Source organism: Hyaena hyaena, unplaced genomic scaffold, assembly GCF_003009895.1.
Source record: "Hyaena hyaena isolate Hyena2069 unplaced genomic scaffold, ASM300989v1 scaffold_792, whole genome shotgun sequence".
Classification (NCBI taxonomy): Eukaryota; Metazoa; Chordata; class Mammalia; order Carnivora; family Hyaenidae; genus Hyaena; species Hyaena hyaena.
In genome coordinates, this window is record NW_024081424.1 from 586,198 (window position 1) to 597,564 (window position 11,367).

Here is an 11,367-nt window from a genome sequence, read left to right on the forward strand (position 1 = left end):
CCTATCTTTTATATGGAACTGTAATTGCAAGAGTGTAAAAGTTAATCTTACACTGGAGAATATAAAGTGAACAATCATTTCATTCTATGTGCTTCCCAATCCCCCACTTCTCCCAGGTGGAAACTATTGCTAAGAATTTGGATTGTGTTCTTCCAGGAGTTTCTAAACATTTCACTGCATCTAGAAAAGGGGAACAGATTCATATAGTACACATTGTCTTGTGACTAAATTTTTGTTTGACACAAAATCCCAACTTTCAAGAAAACACAATCATTACAATTAGCAATAGTCACCATAATAAATAACTCATGAAGTATTATATAGCCTTATATCAGGAATGGCTTTATTATGATCCACCTGTTTATTACTCATTGGTAATATGGACATAGCCAGCAATCTGCTGAAATAAAATTCAAATAGACAGAAGGCCAATGATTTTGTTCATTAACTTATATTTGCTGTACATGCAAACATATTATGAAAATACTGCTTGAACAATTATAAAAATATGCACTGCTGCATTTACAATTTGCACCTCAAATGCCACTCATTAATTCAGTTGTCCAAGGAATATATATTGATGCCGACTTTGCCACAGGCGTTGTTCTAAGAACAGAGGATACACCCAGGCAGATTAAAGAAAATACTTACATACATCTCATAGTTCCTACTCTACTCACTCTTTATTATCTCTCATACGTGTGTGAAAATGAACTCCATTATCACTAAGCCTACTTTTGTTTTACTACCCATTTCCATTAACTTTGGATATTGTTGTCCATAAACATGATTCTCTTGATTTTTTTTTTTTCTCTGCTTTCTCTCCTGTCTACTGGTCTTTTGGTTTTAGTGTAATGGTCTGTTTTTCCTAAGCCTAAAACACAGCACAAATTAGGAAGAAAAATAATATCCTAACAACGTAAGAAGACTGCACACCAATAGAACTAATGGACACATAATAGGCGAACATATATGAGAAGCTTTAAGTACTCTAAAAATATGCTAGAGAAGAGAGCATGGAGGAGAGGTGAGAATCTAAGGATCATTAGAAATTTATAAAATTGCTAAGTGCCAAAAAGGGAAGGTCATTTAAATTTTCAGTCATATTTTATTATTGGAGTGTGGTGGATATATTGGAAATTTATTTACATTATCTAAACATTTGATAGACATTCTCAAGTCCCCATATTTTTGTTTATGATTCTTTTTTCTCTGAGTAGCTCTCCCTCCCCTTGTCTGTTTAGCAAATTCTTATATATCTTTCAAGAGTGAAATTATCACTTCTGTGAAGTCTTTCCTAACCTTGTTTACTTTCCCTCCCTCCCAACTCATTCCCAGGTAAAAGGGATCATGCTTTTCTTTGTGTCTCCCTATACCCTGGGCCTTACTTGTTTTCTTATCTGAATTCCTCTCTGAACTCCAGGAAACATCAATATAGAGATTATTTTACCCCTCTATAATCAGCCCATGTCTAGCACAGAGTGTAGGCCCAACAAATATTTGTCAAATAAGACAGAGGCTGGTAATGTTCCATTTTCCACTGAGCCTACTTTTTGTTCTTGGGTAGACATGTATTCAAGATTCCAAACTGACTTAATATTTTCTTTTCAATTACAAGAACAACAAAAAAAAGCCTACATCTCCTCTCAAATCATACCCACGCTTGCTCACTGAACACTGTATATAATTTTTCCTTGTCACATAGGCTAAATGAACATAAGTAAAATCATGCTGATTGTGACTTACGTGTGGACTACTTTGAACGTCAAGCTGAGTCCATAGTGTAATAAAATAAAAGGGAAGATAAAAGTAATGGTTTCTTTATTTTTTAAGCTTATTATTTGGTTTCGTAATCTCTACACCCATTGTGGGATTCAAACCCCTGCCTCTGAGATCAAGAACCAATGCTCTTCCAACTGAGCCAGCCAGGCACTCTGTGATGGTTTCTTTAATTGCTTCCTCATCTTCTTGCTCAACTGGAAATTTAAAAGGAGAATCTCAAGGCAAAACATAAAGATACTGAGGAAGTTAGCTATGCACATCTGTGAGAAGAGCTTCCCAGGCAGAGGGAACACCCAGTCATAAGGTAGAGGCATGCTTGGTGTATTCAAAGAACAGCAAAAGGGTGAGTAGAGCAGCAAAGAGCATAGTGAAAAGAGCGGGGAAAAAAAAAAAGGAGATACTCTGGGTATACTATGTTTCTGGGTAAGAAATTATGGTAATGGTTTAGTAATAACAGTGGAGTTGGTGAAAGGTGGTTAAATTTCGAATATGTTTTCAAAGCAGAATTTACTGATGAATCCATCATCAGTCTGTGTATTTAGTCTGTGTATAAAAGAAAGAGGAATAAAAGCTGACTCTGATCTTTAGCCTGAGTAAATAGACAGATGAAGTTGCCAGCAACTTAAGTGGAGAAAACTGTGAGTAGATTTTAAAGGAGCAAGATCAGAAGTTCAACTTTAGGTACATCAAGTCTTTTATGTCTTTAAGACATCAAACTAGGGATGTCAAGTGAGCAATTAGATAAATGAGTAAGTCAGGAGAGAGGTCTGGGCTACAAATATAAATGTGGAAGTCACTGGCTTATAGGTGGTTCTAAAGGCCAAGAGAAAAGTTCATCAAAGAAACGAAGACAGATAAAAAAAGAAAAGGTAGAAGTTCCAAGGACTAGGCCTTGGAGACTCAAAGAACCCTGAATTCAAATCACAGACACCTGACTTTGAAGCTGTATGAATTTCAGAAATTCATTACAGGTTCTTATTCTATAAAATATAGTCCTGAAGTATGGATTTGTGCCCATGCTCTTTAGGCACTAAGAGTAATGTCTGCCTCATGGTAAATGCTCATTAAGTGGTAATTATTTGTTTTGTTGTTGTTGCTGCTGGTAGTGCTGCTGCTGTTGTTAAAAATAACCAAAAAGTGGTTTCCAAAGGGTCCCCTCACAAGGCAATCCTTATTTGGAGGGCATCAGATTACAAAACCCAATCTGGCAAGAACAGTCCATTTTTAAATAGTCCTTCTGAGCCTGGAAAATGACAAAAAGGAGGGGGCATGAAGTAACCAAGGTTGCCTTACAAAATTCAAAGAAGCCTCTCCATCCTGACCTTTCCCTCTTGGTGACATGTAACCCTGCTAACAAGTCCCTTCTTCTGGAAATAGGTCTTCCTTTAGACTTCTCCAGAGTTTTATGAATCTCTATCTTCACTTTCACTATTCCTTAATTTCTGGTGTTCTCAGAATTCCATTCCATCGTCTTCATCTCTCCTTAGCTTAGATTACCCTCTAAATACAGATGAACCCAAAATATTTACAATTTCAAAAACTGATGTTTGAACTCAACATGTTTGGCCACCCACTACTTACTGGACATGCTCTTTCTTGTCGTACATCATGTATGTATGTTATTCCTGCTGCCTAGGACCTATCGCTCAGTCTCTGAACCTACTGAATCCTACCCACCATTCAGCTTGGAAGTCAGTGACTCCCAGAAACTTTTGTGACACCTCAATAGCATTTTAATGCATGTTTGTGTCTATCAACACACCCTACATCAGGCTAGGGGTCACCTCACCTTCAGGATTCACAGATAGTGGAGAGAAGTTTTGAAATAAGGAGAAAATTTAACTTCACGGATCTGAAGAAGAGTTTTACATTCTCTACAATTATTGAGTGAGCTAGGGAAGAAAAGGGAGAGTTTATTATGGATCAGGAGATATTTAAAACACAGAGAAAGATGATACAGAAACAGCCAAAAGCAAGCAAGCAAGCAAGCAAGCAAACAGAACATCAAGAGTCACTTACCCAGTTAATACTAATCTGTGTTTTTTATAAGTACTCTATAGAGATGAAATGAATAATTAAACATTGCAGGCGTATAGCTGTATCAGTTTATACTGCTATGTCTGTGCATGGCTACATACATACAGATAAGTAGTAGTTGAACTATTTGATTTTTATGACAATTTGGGTACTTATTTTCAAAATAGGTCTTTCATTGCCTTTCTAGATTCTTTGATTAAAAGTAGATATCTAAGTATATTTTTGAAATCCTCGAAGAGAAATAGAAGATAGAGCTTATGAAGACCTTATGGGATAGATAGCATATAGAAGTAGTTACTTCTAAAAAGTCCTATTCATCTCATCTCATACATAGATGTATATGTGTATCTCCCATTACACGATGCTAGTTCAAGTGTTATTTGGTTTTAATGTCAAAGAATACAATTTTCTGAGGTCTTGTTAAAATGAAAGAACACTGAATTCTATTACCCTCCCAGCCCAAGCTAAGTAATAATGTACAAATAACCCTATGACTTTAACAACCACAAGAATTCAGAGCAATTAAAGGAGTTTAAGCTTTTAATCACTGCCATCTGGTACCAACTAAGGAAATCACATTCAGCAAAGTGTATCACCAACCAGAAAGATCATCTATTGTTTTCTGTGCCCCACACCTCCTTCCTTTTCCCAGGGGCAGCATGGGTCTTCTGGGAACTGCTCCCCCACCCCCCACCCGTGGAAGCTGTTGTACTTTCTCAAATCTACACTAACCCCAGGTGAATGATCCAAGAGTTAGCACTTCACTCCAGCTTTTCTCCCAAATATTGGGTCTAAAACATCAAGCAGCCTATAATCATGTTAACATTTCAAAGCAGTTGGTGACCATGGAGGACAGGAGGGTGTGCTGAAAGAGGCAGGAAGGGGGGCTAGGAACCGAACCCTCGCATTAGGTGTGGCTCTGGTCCTGAGGCTCCTATCTCTACCCTTCTTGTACCTGTTGTTCAATCTTGCCTCCAAGTCCTTGAGCCAATAGGAACACTTGGCTTAGGCTTGTTGAAGTTGTGTTTCTGCCTTGCAAAGAGCCCTGATTAATAAACCAAATACAGTAGAAATTTTTTTTTTTTTTTTACAAATAGTTTATTGTCAAATTAGTTTCTACATAACACTCAGTGCTCATCCCCAAAGTGCCCTCCTCCATGCCCATCCCCCCCTCCCCCCCACATCCATCAGTCCTCAGTTTTTGTCAGCATTCAAGAGTCTCTCATGGTTTGCCTCTCTCCCTTTCCCCCACCATTTCCGCCCTTCTTCTCCCGCTTGTTCCTCCGTCAAGTTCCTCCTAATCCTCCTATACGTGCAAACATATGATATTTGTCCTTCTCTGCCTGACTTATTTCGCTCAGCATAACACCCTCAAGGTCCATCCATGTTGCTACACATGGCCAGATTTCATTGTTTCTCATTGCCATGTAGTATTCCATGGTATAGATAAACCACATCTTCTTGATCCATTCATCTGTTGATGGACACTTAGGCTCTTTCCATGTTTTAGCTATTGTGGAGAGTGCTGCTATGAACATTGGGGTACATGTGCTCCTATGCCTCAGCATTTCTGTATCCCTTGGGTAAATTCCTAGCAGTGCTATTGCTGGGTCATAAGGGAGTTCTATTGTTAGTTTCCTGAGGAACCTCCACACTGTTTTCCAGAGGGGCTGTACCAGTTTACATTCCCACCAACAGTGTAGGAGGGTGCCCGTTTCTCCACATCCTCGCCAGCATCTAGAGTTCTCTGATTTGCTCATTTTAGCCACTCTGACTGGCGTGAGGTGGTATCTCAGTGTGGTTTTGATTTGTATTTCCCTGATGAGGAGGGATGCTGAGCATCGTTTCATGTGTCTGTTGGCCATCTGGATGTCCTCTTTGGAGAAGTGTCTGTTCATGTCTTCTGCCCATTTCTTCACTGGGTTGTTTGTTTTTCGGGCGTGTAGTTTGGTGAGTTCCTTATAGATTCTGGATATTAACCCTTTATCTGATATGTCATTTGCAACTATCTTTTCCCATTCCGTTGGTTGCCTATTAATTTTCTGGGTTGTTTCCTTGGCTGTGCAGAAGCTTTTAATCTTGATGAGGTCCCAACAGTTTATTTTTGCTCTTGATTCCCTTGCTTTTGGGGATGTGTCAAGTAAGAAGTTGCTGCGGTGGAGGTCAAGGAGGTTGTTTCCTGCTTTCTCCTCTAGGGTGTTGATAGTTTCCTGTCTCACGTTCAGGTCCTTTATCCATTTTGAGTTGATTTTTGTGCATGGTGTGAGAAAATGATCTAGTTTCATTCTTCTGCATGTTGCTGTCCAGTTCTCCCAACACCATCTGTTAAAAAGGCTGTCTTTTTTCCATTGGATATTCTTTCCTGCTTTGTCAAAGATCAGTTGGCTGTATACTTTTGGGTCCACTTCTGAGTTCTCAATTCTGTTCCATTGGTCTATGTGTCTGTTTTTGTGCCAATACCATACTGTCTTGAGGATGACAGCTTTGTAGTAGAGGCTGAAGTCTGGGATGGTGATACCTCCCGTTTTGGTTTTATTTTTCAGTATTACTTTGGCTATTCGGGGTCTTTTGTGGTTCCATACAAATTTTTGGATAGTTTGTTCTAGTTTTGAGAAGTATGCTGGTGCAATTTTGATTGGAATTGCATTGAATGTGTAGAGTGCTTTAGGTAGTAATGACATCTTAACTATATTTATTCTTCCTATCCATGAGCATGGAATGTTTTTCCATTTCTTTGTGTCTTCTTCAATTTCCTTCATAAGTTTTCTATAGTTTTCATCATACAGATCTCTTGTATCCTTGGTTAGGTTTATTCCGAGGTATTTTATGGTTTTTTGTGCAATTGTGAATGGGATCAGTTTCTTGATTTCTCTTTCTGTTGCTTCATTATTGGTGTATAAAAATGCAACCGATTTCTGTACGTTGATTTTGTACCCTGCAACTTGGCTGAATTCTTGGATCAGTTCTAGTAGGCTTCTGGTGGAGTCTGTCGGGTTTTCTATGTAGAGTATCATGTCATCTGCGAAGAGTGAAAGTTTGACTTCCTCTTTGCCAATTCTGATGCCTTTGATTTCCTTTTGTTGTCTGATGGCTGATGCTAGGACTTCCAGCACTATGTTAAACAACAGTGGTGAGAGTGGACATCCCTGTCGTGTTCCTGATCTCAGGGGGAAAGCTCTCAGTTTTTCCCCATTGAGGATGATGTTAGCTGAAGGCTTCTCATAGATGGCTTTAATGATGTTTAAGTAGGTTCCTTCTATCCCAACTTTCTCAAAATACAGTAGAAATTTATATGACCTTGTGCAATTTATAATTTCTATCTAGGCTTTGATTTCCCAATCTAAATAAATCAGGGATTAGAGAAGGCAACACCTAAAAATCCTTTCAGATTTAATATTCAACGAGACAAGGGCATTCATAGAAGTAATTTTAATTTTTCTCTAGAAAATACCCTCTCTGATATGCACACTATGTTCACTTATACAATAATCAACCCGGAATTGAAAAGAATGAGCATCTACTTGTAACCTAAAATCCTTTGACATATACCCCATGGAGCATGACACAGATTCAGCAGCTTTTAAATCAGAAAATAAAATGGAAACATGTCTGAGAAATATAGAAAGGAATAGGCAGTTATTAAAATACTTCTCAGCCAGCCTTTTAATGACCTAAACTTTTCAAACCTACTCAAAACACCTACTACTTAATCAGCAGTGATTTAAGGAAACTGGGATATATGGTTCTCTGACAATCTATTTGAGGATTTCTAATTATTATATAATTACCTAAATTTGATTAGCGTTTACTAGTAATGAATCCAAATAATACTGAGATTCCAATGATAAGTGTGAGGTGATTTTTTATTTATTTTTATTCTTTAATGTTTATTTACTTTTGAGAGTGAGAGAGAGAGAGAGAGAGAGAGAAAACAAGTGGGGGAGGGACAGAGAAAGGAGACACAGAATCTGAAGCAGGCTCCAGGCTCTGAGCTGTCAACACAGAGTCCGACGTGGGGCTCGAACCCACGAACTGTGAGATCATGACCTGAGCTGAAGCTGGACACTTAACCAGCTAAGCCACCCAGGTGTCCCAGGGTGAGGTAAATTTTTAAAAGGCAGAAAGATGAAAAGAAAGGAAGGGAATAATAAAGGGAGGGAGAAAGGAGAGAAAGAAAAAGACATAAATATCAGAATAAAACGAAATTCCAACCGCTTTGGGATAGAAGCTGAGAAAACTGAAAAGAACACAGCGGGCAGATAAGAAGATGATAAGTGTCGCCTCGGTTCCAATTTCACTGGGAAATGTTACAATTTACTCAGAACCTGTAATATCCTACCTACTGTAGTGTGCATTTAGCTTGCATTTTCAGTCTCCAAGATCCTCGCAATGTACCACTAGGTAGGTTTACTTGTCTAGGTTCTAAAAGAAGATTCTGAATCTCAGGGAGTTTTGTCCAAAACTTTAGTGAATAATGAGAAGCTCAGGATTTCAAATCACTTCTGCTTATGCTCCTTCAACTACACTCTTTATAGCTATATATCAAGTCCTACAGAGAGCTCCATAAATTCTGAAGGAAAAGAATGCGGTCAACCAGAATGGGTGGCCCCTCTGGATGGAGGATCTTCTAAAGCAGTGGTTTTCAAAATATGGCTGTGGGACCAGGTTGTGGGACCATTAGCATGACATGGGAACTTGCTAGAAATGCAAATTCACTCACCCCCTTCCACAGACCTACTAAGTCAGATCTTAGGAGATGGAGCTCCAGCAATTTGTGTGTTAATAAGACTTCAGTGTGATTCTAATATGAGCTCAAGTTTGAGAACCACTGTTGAAGATCAGTGGTACACTGAGACTCCATGACCTTTTCTTCCTTCCCTTTTTTTTTTTTTTTTTTTTGTGCCATTTAGGTTCTCTCTCAGGCCCATTCCTACAATTCTACCTCCAAAACTGCAAAATGTGAAGTAATTTACTTACCCCAAGACCAGTGTGATAATCTTTAAAAGCTCATTATGTGCTAAGCTTTGCAACTGAGTTCAACAGATACAAGAACAAATAAGCCTCTAGTTTTCAACAACTTAGAATCTCATGAAAGAAACAAACACATAATTAACCTTAAAACAAAATAGACTGTGATAAATATTCTAACAGGAGAAGATGGTAGTGTTAAAATATAAATCTGAGTAAATAATTCTAACTGGTGGCAACATGGAATGGCTTTTCATCAAAGATGTGACCTTAGCGTGGTCTGAATAATGCAACAGGACCCGAGTAGAACCATACTGAGGGAAGCCATGATAGGAGTACATAGAGAGCAATGGTGGTAAGTGTAGAAGGAACAATTTGGGGGAAGTCAATTCAATGTCCTTATAGGCTACCCTACGTTCTCTTTCATCCATGCTTCTGACATTGTCCCTTCCATAGGAAGCATCCTCTGGTTGTCCTGTAGTAAATAAATTCCTCCTTCAAGCTCACTCTATGCCCTGAACTTTTGCTTCATGGCAATGATTACAATGGACACTTTTCTAACTTAAAAAATTTCTTCCCACGTCCTGTGAGGCTACAAGTTCATTAGGATACAGACTAGCAGGTCTATTTTGTCTACTTATACACACCTAGCCCGCAACACAGTGCCTAATGTGTAGTGTGCACGCCAAGATATTGTTTACTGAATGCACAAGACAAAAACATGGGTGGAATACTTGGCATGAGTGGGGAAAAAAGATGTTTTTTGGAATCAGACAGACCTGGGTTCAGATCTTGGATCTGCCTTCTTAAACTGTATAATCTTTGGCAACTTTCTTAACCCCTCTCTTCTCAAGGTTTTTCCTTTTAAAATAGAGATGAAATTACTTTAATGGAAGGTTATAAAAGTTAAATGAGAAAACTTAAATGAGAAGAATGAATATTTAAACTAGTTGGCACGTAAACAACATTTTACGAAATGATAATATTTAATGCCACATAAAAGGCAAGACCTACAAGACAGAAAAGATCTAATAAAGTTATTAAAGAGAAAAAAGAAAGGGGTTTAGGAGGATGGAGTGAGCTATAAACCCTTGGTACCTCAGTCCCCACTCCCATCCAAATAACTGTCATGATCCTCAGGTGATACCCCAGTGAGGAAGGGAATAAAGGAATGATGAGAGGAAGCAAGGGGTTGAGTAGGGAGGTTGGAGGGAGAGCAGAGACAGAGACATGGAAACAGGAATGAAAGAGAAAGAGTTCTTCCTGTAGAGACCTTGCTATCAGGCCAGTAGGGGGGTTTCCTTGTCTGAGGAGACATTATGATCACTCTTATTACCCACCTGACTTCTCTGTCCCGTTTGTTCCTTATGCACCCATTCGCTCTCTATCCATCTGCAACTGCTGGATGTCCAACTCAAGGCAAGAGACTGAACATAGATGCTTACATCCAGACACAGGACTGGAAGGGACAATCGCACCACGAATAAAAGCAAACAGAGGAAATATAAGAAGCAGACGATAATTGTTCTTGGAAGTTAAAAATGGAATCTTCTGTCCTAAAGTATAAAAATACCCAGTAATTAATAAAATGGTCATGTCTAGATACTGAGTTTCTGAATCATATAATTGAATGGAAGTGCTCTCCAATAGAGACAGAAATAAATAATGAGAACAACAAAATGGCACAAAAGAAAAATCCAGGAATTTAAATAGCCATCTAAAAGGAGAAAGAAAGGGAGGAATTAAATGAATTGCCAAAGGGTTGACCCTTTTGATAGATCAAATTGAAAAGATCAGATCAGATTGGATTGAAGAATCTACTGGTGTAGGGGTGCCTGGGTGGCTCAGTCAGTTAAGCGCCTGACTTCCACTCAGGTCACGATCTCGCGGTTCATGGGTTCAAGCCCTGTGTTGGGCTCTGTACTGACAGCTCAGAGCCTGGAGCCTGCTTCAGAATCTGTGTCTCCCTCTCTCTCTGCCCTTCCCCCACTCATTCTCCTTCTCTCTCTCTCTTTCTCTCTCAGAAAAAAAAAAATTAAAAAAACAATTTCTACCGGTGTCAGGTGGGAATAATAAAAACATAACACATACTGGAATAACTTTTTGAAATCTAAGGATAAGGTTTTTGGTTTGTGGTTTTTTTTTTTTTTTTTTTGTAATTTTAATTCCAAAAGTCTCCAGGAAAAAAAGTGCAATGTACATAGAAAATAGAATATCATACTGATAATCACATTTTTCATTTGCAAAATGCATATTAAAATAGAATGCAGTAATATTTCAAACTTCAGAGAAAAAAATTATTTTCAAACTCAAACTCTAAACCCAGAAAAGTTATTATATCATCCCCATACCTACTATTTCCTACAAGTGAGAAAGCAAAATTACATCAGAAAATTCAGAAGTAGTTAATACAAAATTTTTATATTGTTTTAAAGAAATAGCTCTTAATACAAGAACTAGAATTTAGAACTATTACTGTAAAGTATGCATCGAAAATCCTTGTCATATTTGGAAAGCAGCTTGTAATAGCTAACATTATACAGTATTTGCTGATGTTCTAAATAATTGGAATTTATTTAG